This window comes from Bactrocera neohumeralis, unplaced genomic scaffold (assembly GCF_024586455.1).
Source record: "Bactrocera neohumeralis isolate Rockhampton unplaced genomic scaffold, APGP_CSIRO_Bneo_wtdbg2-racon-allhic-juicebox.fasta_v2 ctg4191, whole genome shotgun sequence".
Taxonomy (NCBI): Eukaryota; Metazoa; Arthropoda; class Insecta; order Diptera; family Tephritidae; genus Bactrocera; species Bactrocera neohumeralis.
The window spans coordinates 1-10,359 of NW_026091268.1; the positions used below are offsets into that span (position 1 = coordinate 1).

The 10,359-nt window shown below is 43.5% G+C and overlaps 1 long non-coding RNA gene across 1 annotated transcript; it reads left to right on the forward strand.

Annotated features, from left to right (window-relative positions):
* The first annotated feature begins 4,845 nt into the window (after positions 1-4,845).
* LOC126767128 (uncharacterized) lies at positions 4,846-6,274 on the forward strand. Its single transcript, XR_007669016.1, has 2 exons — positions 4,846-4,891; positions 6,208-6,274. It is a non-coding gene; the product is annotated as an uncharacterized LOC126767128 (long non-coding RNA).
* The last annotated feature ends 4,085 nt before the right edge of the window (positions 6,275-10,359 follow it).

Genomic DNA, 10,359 nt, shown 5'->3' on the forward strand with positions numbered 1-10,359 from the left:
CATTTTTTCTTTGAACCTTCCCAAGTTTTCAATCACCATACAAATACCACTGCTTCCACTAATTTAAGAAATCAGAAAATGGCATTTTTGTAGTTTACGCCCGGGGAAAGAAGAAACGTGTAATGAATGTGCGCGAAGAAGTAAGTAAGCAGAAAACATCGAAAGTTTTATTGTAATTCTACTGCAATTTTAATCAGAAAACATGTGCCCGTACGAGATTCGTGCATTGTTCAAACCGGTTATCTTCTCACCGTAGTGTTCCTTCGCAAGCTATATCGTAGTAATCCAATGAAATCCGCAATCCTACGTGGCAGCAGTGACATATGTAAATTACGAGTGGAGCATTATTTTTCTCACATATACTTTCGTCATTTTTTTCTTCATTTGCATTTAGGTTGGCTTAAGCCTGTAGTTTGCGTGGCTTAATAACAAATCAATGCACTCAAAGTCACTTCAATCGATGTGAGCAAAGCATGAATTCATTGGTAGGTTTACCATCTGTTGATGTACTCCTCATTCGTACACCTCCATTCTTTAAGTATGCAAATATGTAGAATTAGCTATGCCGTTAGTTTACAAACAAAATGTAGGTAATAAAATTGCAGTCAGTTTTTAAAGTGTTTTTGATTTTTAATCCCCAATTAAAAGCTGGAAACCTTGAAGGATGAGTCAGTTAGTTGCACGGTCGAATGTACGATCGATGTCTTAAGTTAAGCACACATGTAGGTCAAAATACATAAACTCAACTCCAATTAAATTTATGTTACCTGTAACCTATATTGTGGTATATTTCAAAAAGTATAATCAACACTAAAAATAGATGTTGTTTAAAGTTTAAAAAGTACTATAAACTTAATTATAAGTAATATGCTAATACATAAATATATTACGTTTTACAACTCAAACTATCAAAAACTGAATTTAAGAAGGAGCCTGCTTTAGAGGCTTCAAAAATCGATTTTTTAGCACTTTTTTGGGAAAGAAAGAAATAGTTGATTAAACCAAAAGCGAATAGGGTTTATAACTAGTTGTACTATATATTTAAACATCATCCGCAAATTTTTTGGATGCAAAATATCTTATATTCTGTCTTTGGGAAACAAAAATTCAAAGAGATTAATGTTTGTTAATAACTTATCTTTTTAGTCAAACTACAGAAAATTATAAAAATTGTGTAAAATTCAACAAATTTTTTGAAAATTGAAAAAAGTGGTTTTGACCAAACAATTTTTACTTTATGTTGCTTAAAAATACGTTCAAAATTTTAAAATTAAAATTTTAAAATTTAAATAAAAGATAATATAATACCAAAGGTAACAAACTTTGTCGCAGTTAGATAGATAGATAGATAGGATTATTGAGGTTCTGCACCGCGACCTAGGGTCTATTGTGCCCTCTCCTGTATCACATGACCTCCCAAAGCCCCAGCAGTCTGAAAATTCCAGTTTGCCGGGCGCCAGTGAGGATGTGATCCCTGCTGATAAAGATGGAATCCAGGGCCTTAAGCCTTTTTTTCCACAGATTGCTGTGCACCTAGGATAAGGTGTGCTGGTGTTTCCTGTTCCAGGTCGCAGAACCGGCAATTAGCACAGGAGACCATGCCCATGTTGGACAGGTGCTTCCCGAGCTTGCAGTGCCCTGTGTAGACTGCGACGAGGATTCGGAATTTCTCACGGGGAGGTGTTAATTAATTCCTTAAACCTGACAGGTTATATCCTCCTAGGAGCAGCTGGCGTGGCGCATACTTCTGCTGCCTGCCGCCAGTGCCGCTCCCTCCTCTCTCCGTGCGGAGCAGCTCCTTCAAGAGCGTGGGGTCCTACTGCTACGAACGGCTCTGGTCCCCATAACATCTTGACGCTGCTGCCGTGCGGGCCAGCGCCTGTCTGCCTTCTCGGTTGCACAGGACAGGCGGTTTAGCCTTTCCTATGCATTCTTCTACTAAAAGCGATTTGGTCCTGTACGATGAGATCGCTTTTAGTGCCGCTTGACTTATCGCTGAGAATAGCTATGCGCTGGTTGCGATAGTTGCGGCTGAGGTTGATTTCAGCGCATTGACTGGATGGCAAGAACTTCAGCCTGGAAAATGCTTGGGAAGCAGCCCATAGGTGGATAGCTTGGTTCGCGGACCCGCAATACCTGCCCCAATGCCTTCCGGTGTGTTTTGAGCCATCTGTGTACCACTGAATGGTACTGCCCTTCCACAGTCTTTCCAGCGTGGAATCGTTCCACTCTTCCTTACTGCCTAGAGTTACTTTGAAATGTTTTTGAAGTTTACTTTCCTTTGTTGTGCCGTCTCTGGGAGGAGGGCCAGCGGTGTGCTCTCCGCCAGAGCGTCCATCTGCCTGGAGGACATTATCTTCCCTCTCCCGCAGCCTTCTGCTGACATTAGCAGCATGGTGCTTTGCTGCCAGCTTGATCACCTTATGCAGCGGTGAGCTCTAATAAGACCTCCAGTGCCACTGTGGGGCATGTACGCATTGCCCTGAAGCACAGACACATGCAAGTCTTTGCAGCTTTGACAGTCTCTGAATCACAGAGGACTGTGCTGCTTTGGTGGCCCAGGCAACCGCTCCATAGGTGACGATGGGCCTTACTATCATGGTATACAGCCATCTCATGATGTTTGGCTTGCATCCCCATGATCTGCCTGCTAGGCGTCTGCAAATCATAAGTGCTCTTGTTGCTTTGGACAGCGTTAAGTCCAAATGCCTGCTCCATTTTAGTGTTGAGTCTAGGGTGACGCCAAGGAATTTGACCTCCCTAGACATTTCCACCTCTGCGCCTCCAATTGTTAGGGTCCTCAGCCCGGAAGAGATCTCCGCCTAGTGAATGGGATCACGGTGGTTTTTGCTGGGGTTGATGTTTAACCCTCATCGTGTTACACCATTCCTTCGCCATTTTAAGCCCCTTTGAACAATGTCACAGAGAGTGTTCCCAAATCTTCCTTCGCCATTATGACAATGTCGTCCGCGTACCCTTGACAGCGGATTCCATTGCTGGTGAGCAGCTCGGAGTAGTTCGTTCACTATCAGGCTCCAAAGCAGAGGGGACAGTACTCCACCCTGTGGGCAGCCCTCGTGGTGCCAAGACGAATTTTACTTCCTCCAACTGTTGTTTCTGTAACTCTAGCGCAGAAGGCTTCCGTCCATCTGCGTATCGAGGGNTTTACGTTCCTTCTCTCGAGTGCCTTGATGACGCTAGTGTGAGACGCGTTATCAAAGGCCCCCTCGATATCAAGGAAGGCGCAGATCGCAACCTCGCCATTATCCAGCGAATCCTGCAGCTCAGACGCGAGTTGGTACAGAGCGGTATTTGTAGATCTACCTGCCCTGTACGCGTGTTGTCCGGCATGTAGGGGTGCAATCTTCAGCGCTTCCGATCTGATATGGTTGTCTATTACTTTTTCCATCCCCTTCAGCATAAAGGACGTGAGACTAATAGGCCGGAACGATTTGGCTAACGAATAGTCTCTCCTCCCTATCTTGGGGATGAAAATCACTTTTGCTATTCTCCACGGTTCGGGGATATACGACATCGCCAGGCTGTCTCTCATCAGCCCCAGCAGGTATGGTAGAGGATATCCATACCTTGCTGCAATAGGCCGGGAAGACGCCGTCCACTCCCGGTGACTTGTAGCTCGAGAAGGAGGCCAGTGCCCATCTGACTGAGTCAGCAGTGAACAGAGTCCTTGCCGTCAGCCAGTCTGAGCGATCCGGCCTGCGTGACCAAGGTTGGGGTTAGTCAGCTTGAGCCGTCTCCGGAAGTGCGTTTGTAGGAGTGTTTCTGCCCTCTGCTCCGCGCTTGTCGTATATGTCCCGTCCTGTCTCTTTAGGGATAATACTGTGTCCGTCTTACCTTCGACAACGCCTTGCAGTCGAGCTGCCTCCGGGTCGAGGAGAGACGCTATCACAGAATTTCCTGAAACTGTTTGACTTGGCAAGCCTAATCTCCTTGTTGTAGGCTGTTAGGTGCCATTTGTAGTCCTCCCAGCTGCCTGTGCGCTTGTCTTTGTTGAACAACCTACGCACCTTCAGTCTGAGGGCTGAGAGTTTACTGGACCACCATGGCAGCTCCTTGTTTGCTCGTGGTCGCTTTCAATGGACAGGCACAAATGATAGGCGTCCACAATGGACTGGGTTATGGCACTCATTCTGCTCTCCAGTCCAACTGTGGTGGACCTAACATCCGCCTGCTCCACTACACTTATACTTCTACTTAGGATCTCTTTGAAAGTGCCCCAATTTGTATTTCTGGGGGTACGAGTTGAGGTCGGTCCGACTACCACCTTCAGAGCAAACGAATGATTCTGTGATCTGACAGTGAGGGCTTTTTTGATACCTCCACTGCGAGATCAACCTGATCATGTTGTCACTTAGGTAATGTCTAGGGACACTTGTTACGAAGGTTGGCCTCTCAGTCCACATTCTCAATGTTAATATTATTACTAAGGGAATTAAGCAGTGACTCACCCTCATGTTGCAGTTCAGTGATGAGCATTTATGTCAATCCCGATCAGGGAGATTGTTGTCATTGCACCAGACCATTATCGATGGGGGTGCCGTGGCTGACTCTCCTGGAAAGTATGATGCAAGGACGAAGTCCGATCCTTCCTTGTCCTTCACCACCGCCACCAGGTCTTGTTTAGAAACTCTGAAATACAGAAAAAGTCTATATCGGCTCTAACGACTACACAAGATCGGGGTCTCTCGCTAGTTAATTTTTACCATAAGTAAAAATGAGTCAAAAGAATATAATTTGAGCAGCACCGAAATGTGTAATTATTTATTTATTTAAGACTAACTATTACATGGTTCTACTTCATTTATACTAACTAATATGTTTAATTACTAGTTGATAGTTTGTTAAGATACAGATTATATTATTTGTTTAGGTTTGTTTTATATATATATTGCTTGCAGATACAATTAAGTTTGTTCTAAGATAAGGTTGTATTCCTCATTGTTTTGATACTGTTTGTTTAGGGATTATTTGTTGTAGTGACAGTGCACTCAATTGTTCTAACTCAAGGTTGTTTCTGCATTCTGTTTACTAAAAACAAAGGTTGTTTTGATGTTTGCTATTATAAGAATACATTCTTTAACTTTCCCCTCTGTTAAAATGAAATGTCCTCATTTCAAAACATCTAGGCTTGATGGTTTATAATAGTTTTGATTAATTTTTTTGAGTTTACCTTTTTATATTATATTATATAGTAATAATTATTTTTGTATGTTTTTATAATGCTTTCCTTTCTTTATAATTTGTGTTTAATTAGTTTAATAATTTTCAAAATATAAATAACCATTTTCCTTTTGGGTTTTGCCCTTTTTGCCTTTTTTTTGAATTATTACCAGGTTTGTGAAAATTTTCACTTTTCGTATATGTGGGGTTTTTATGTTTATAATTAATATCTTTCTATATTATATACTTTAATTATTTTTTCGTGTTTCAAAAATGATGTCTTCTTTTTAGTTCGTTTTGAATTAGCGTTAATTTTCCATGAACTCAACAACCATTTTCCTTTTTTGGCTTGCCTTTGTTTTCGCCTTTTTTTGGGTAATTGGTGTTGCTTATGGAAATTTTCACTTTTCTGATTGAGGATAAATTTTGTATAAATTCCTTGTTTATAATTACCATCAATGCAGTTACTTGTGCTTGAGTTGGACCATCTTTTGCTTCTTCCTAACTGATAATTAACTGTCCAATGTTTCATAGGATTTTTCAGGACTCAACGTTATCAGAGTCTTTGCGAATCTTGGTGAAAGTATTATCCATTATTTCAGGGCCTCAACTTTTACCTTGTTCCACAGAATTGTCGCTGTCCGCTCTTCCAGGGCCTGTTGTGAATCTTGCTGAATCTGCCGTCCGTTTTTTCGGGATCTGCTTTTGATCTCTGGAAGTATTGTCGACAGGACTTCTACATATCCATTGCCATTTGTTTCTGCACTTTTTCAGGCATTTAGGGTCTCTCTGTGGAATTTTGATTTTATTCCTTTTCGAATAAAATCTGAGAAATAAATTTGATCCCGGTTGAGCCTTTCAGTTAATTTTTACCATTGAGTCAAAAGAATATATTTGAGCTGCACCGAAATGTGACTCTTTTTATTTATACTCTTTAAGACTAACTTATTACATGGCTTACTTCTATTTATACTAACTAATATAGTTTACTTATTACTAGCTGAACAGATTATATTATTTGTTTAGGTTTGTTTATATATATATTGCTTGCTTAGATACAATTGCTTTGTTCTAAGATAAGGTTGTGGTATTATTTGTTGCAGTGACAGTGCACTTCAATTGTTCTAACTCAAGGTTGTTTCTGCATTCTGTTTACTGAAACAAAAGGTTGTTTTGATGTTTGTTACTATTATAAGGAATACATTCCTTAACTCGCTAGAGAGATCCCAGATTACCTTGCTCCTTCTCATGTTGAGGCCTCTTACCTCTCCTTTGAACACCCAAGGTTCCTGGATTAGGATGCCCAGGTTATCGAGATGAACCTCTTCACGATGATGCCGAGGCTGCCGATGCGTGATGTAGGTTCACCTGGGCCACTTCTATGCCGGTGCTGGAGCCTACAGAATCGGTTCTATGAGAGACAGGTCCCCGTCTTCGTCCCCTTCATCGACCTGCATCTCCAACCCTTCCAGAAGCTCCTGGGTGGATGGCATCTTTTCTTCTTGCCCGTTGCTCTCGTCTGCATCCGCGGCGGTGGTCGCAACCTGCCCAGCCGAGATGAGTCCGCTGGGGATTCGCCATACTTACCCGAAACCACGGATGCAGTCGCCTCCTGCTCCTGGGTGAATGACATCTTTTTCTTCCTGCCCGTTGCTCCATCTGCATCCGCGGCGGTGGTCGCAACCTGCCCAGCCGAGATGGGTTCGCTGGGGATTCGCTGTCCTTACCCGAAGCCACCAGCTGCAGTCGCCTCCATGCGCCGCTGGGGCGAGTAACGGAGGAGCTGGTGCTACGTTCATCTCCGTCTTGGCCTCTTGGCTCGTGGACGCAGCCTTGGACCTCCATGGCCGCACCTCAATCTTGCCGAAGCGGAAATTCAGTTTGAATCCCTTCAGCCTTATAAACTTGTAGGACTCGTCGTCCATCGTGATGTTGAGGTTCCACCCGGAACCCACAACACTGCTTGCTACGACTTTCCACGCCGAGGTACTTAAACCTTCGTTCTGGTTTCTCACCAGACTAAGCACGAAGTCGTAGCTATCCTCTGCACTTCTCGGAAAGAACGCTACCATGCTGTGTGTTCGCGGTATTTCCTCACCTCTCCTTACACACAGGGCCGGGCCCTTCCAACCCTCGAGCCTTGGCGTGATCTCCTTCAGCCAGGTGGCCGACTTCTCTACCTGGCAGTCGACCAGCAGCATGCCGCCCTTAAAGAATATGCCGTTAAAGGCGCCGGTGAACTTATTGCCAATGGATAGGGCCTTTACCAGGCAGTTCTGTAGAGCTGTAAGTTGCTCAGGCTCTAGGGCCTCCGCCGGGTAATTGCGGGGCACCACTGCCATACGGATGCTACTTACAGCCTCCGAGTATTTGCGGCTTGCGGTACTTATTGGCTACTGGTTGGGGTTGGAGCGCTTACCACTGGCCTTGTGGTTTATCTTCCTGCATTCTCTTAGGCTTGGTGGTACCTTGAGGCGTTATGTGGCCACCCTTCCTTTTCTCCGATCGACTAGGTGCCTCCTGTCGCCGGCCTTGCTGCGCTCTGTCCCTCCGACGAGGCTGCTTTAGCACGACGACGCCTTCGGTTCCCTGCGTTTTGTCGCGGCCGATCCACCGTTGGTACCTGCGTCGTACATTGTTAGGAGGGTCTTTCCCACTGCTCCTACCCAGAGCCGGCTCGGCTGACTCCGGGGTCATGCCGTCCTCAAGAATCTTAGGTACCACTTAAGAGTGGCTCCACTCATTCCCAATCTACGGGGTCGTCATGACCTCCTGGCTGTCCTGGCTCCGGGGTACAAGGAATGTTCCTCGTTGCCGTCTTCTTTACGTTCAGCCCTTGATTCCACTTTTCAGGAAACCACACCCTCCCGCAGTCGATCCTGCTCGAGGGGGTTGCGGGTAGCGTTTGCGCGAATTGCGGTTGACGCTGCGTTGAGTGCCGCTGCAAGAGGGCACATCGTCGTCGTCGTCACGAGCGTGCTCTTCAAAGAGTGCACGTTCTTCCGGCGACAGGGTCCAAGTTAAACTTACGCTTAGCCCTGGGCCACTCTTGCCTGCGGTACTATTGCTGCTGCTGTCCATGTTCACCGTTTTGATTGTCGTTGCTTTGGTCGTTGCCGTTGTTGTTGTTTGTTGTTGTTGTTTTTGTGGTTGTTGTTTTTGTGGTTGTTGTTGTTGTTGTTGTTTCATCTTGTTCTTACGACCGTCTGGCTCGTGTTGTAAGCCCTCCCGGTCTAGTCTTAAAGAAGGGGAGTCTAAAGTCCACTGCGCCAGAGCCCTTGACGCAGTAAGGCCACCCGTTACTTCCCAAGGCGGCCCGGTGTTGGGAAGGCTCCGTACGAATACAGCCGAATTTACCTCCTGGCTGCAAATCATCCAATGGGCACGGGTCGCATAACACCCTGGATTAGGAGGTGGTAGCTCTTGGTCACCGTGCACATGCAGCCTCCGGCGATGCTCTGCAGCAACATCTCCGGTGGCTGAGAGATGCTGTGCTGTGCTGCGGTTTAAGCCCCTGCACCACGACAAGGTGCCTACCATTCGCAGAGGTTGTCGCAGTTTCATACAACTTTTTGTTTTTTTTATCCTGCCGCCAATTAAAAAAATCGTAAAAATGAAGAACCGAGAAATCGCGCGTCAAAGTTTTCTTCTTGCCCAGCGCTCTATATACCTGTTAGACGCTCTGTTACCATTCCCCTATAGCTTCGACAATATTTCAAATTTCCATCTATAACTTTGGGGGAAATATTCTTTAGATAATTTTAAAGAGATATAACAAAACGAAAACAACTGTTTTTGAAGCTTCTAAAGCAGCCTCCCCCTAATTCTTATAGCTTTCGACTTTTTGATCCTGTGTCGGTAACTACTTTGAATTTATTTTCGAAACCAAGAACATAAACTCTAATATTGGGTAGTCGAAAAGTCTTTTCGTATCTCTAATCAAACTTCAACTTATTTTTATTATATTTATAACGAACTTTAATGAACCAATATATACCAATTTGGTGGACCACTTTATGCCATTTTTCCGCTATAGCCATTATTCGATCAGTGTAAAACTTTCATCAGTGTAAATCGAAATTTCGAAATTTCCAGAACGGAAGCGAGCGAACCATTATTGTGCTACACGAACTGATACAGCATCGTCTCCGTAAACTTCACAAATTTCATTTTTTATACAAAATTTTCAAAATATACCGAATTCATTATTTTCATTAATTTTTGAACAGCTGGAACTTTTTTCAACTTCCCCGAATTTTTTTTGGTTAAATAAAACTTCAAATCTCACCTTTCCAACACCATATGGTATGACACAATGTGATTGGTAGCACTGGAGATATACGACTGCAACGACATCTATTGACAAAATACGAAAAAACTTTTTCGACTACTCAATATTTCCATCGAACTTTACAAACTGCTCAAATTGTATTTTATTTAGTTCAACCAAATCGTTTCACTCTCTGCTGGCTTCTAGTACAATTGAGTTGAATACCCGTACATTTATGTTTAAGTTCTCATGTAATAAAATTGGTATACCTTTTACGCCCGAACTGACAAACTCTCTACGAAGCTTTGTGCTAAATTGACTCGATGGCGTGTCAGTATCCCAGAATTTAGTCGCAGGTCCTCAACTTAGGTCTGGTTGTGTCTGCAGCAACCAAAGTTGAGTATCGTGGAAAGTGTAATGTCTAACGTAGTTGCTGCTAAGCTTTGGTGCGGTAGGCCTGGTGAGACTCTCTAATGCTAAGATACCTCTTTTCTTTAAATACACTGTTTGCTACACGTCACATTGCCTTTGAAAATATAAGGACAATGTTTTACAACTTTACTCAAAAGTAACGTGATTCATTTTGCTTTGCGAAAGAATTGAAATTGATCGTCTGCCGGGATATCCTTACTAAAAAACTCAATAATTGCAAGAGAACATGTGAAGCAAATGCGATTTTAAGTTTTTTATGGAATTCAGTTTTATGTCATTATGCTTAGTTATTACTTAACTAAGATTACTGATTGTGTTCAATTCTCATTGCGCTTTAATATTAGCACAAATAGTTTTAGCTTCGAATTTCTATCGTATGCGTATGTGTGGTCTGCCTTCTAGCAATTTGTGCTTCATAGTTCAGCAAGACAAAATATCTACATACTTTATGAACACGTATCTGCATATTCTACATA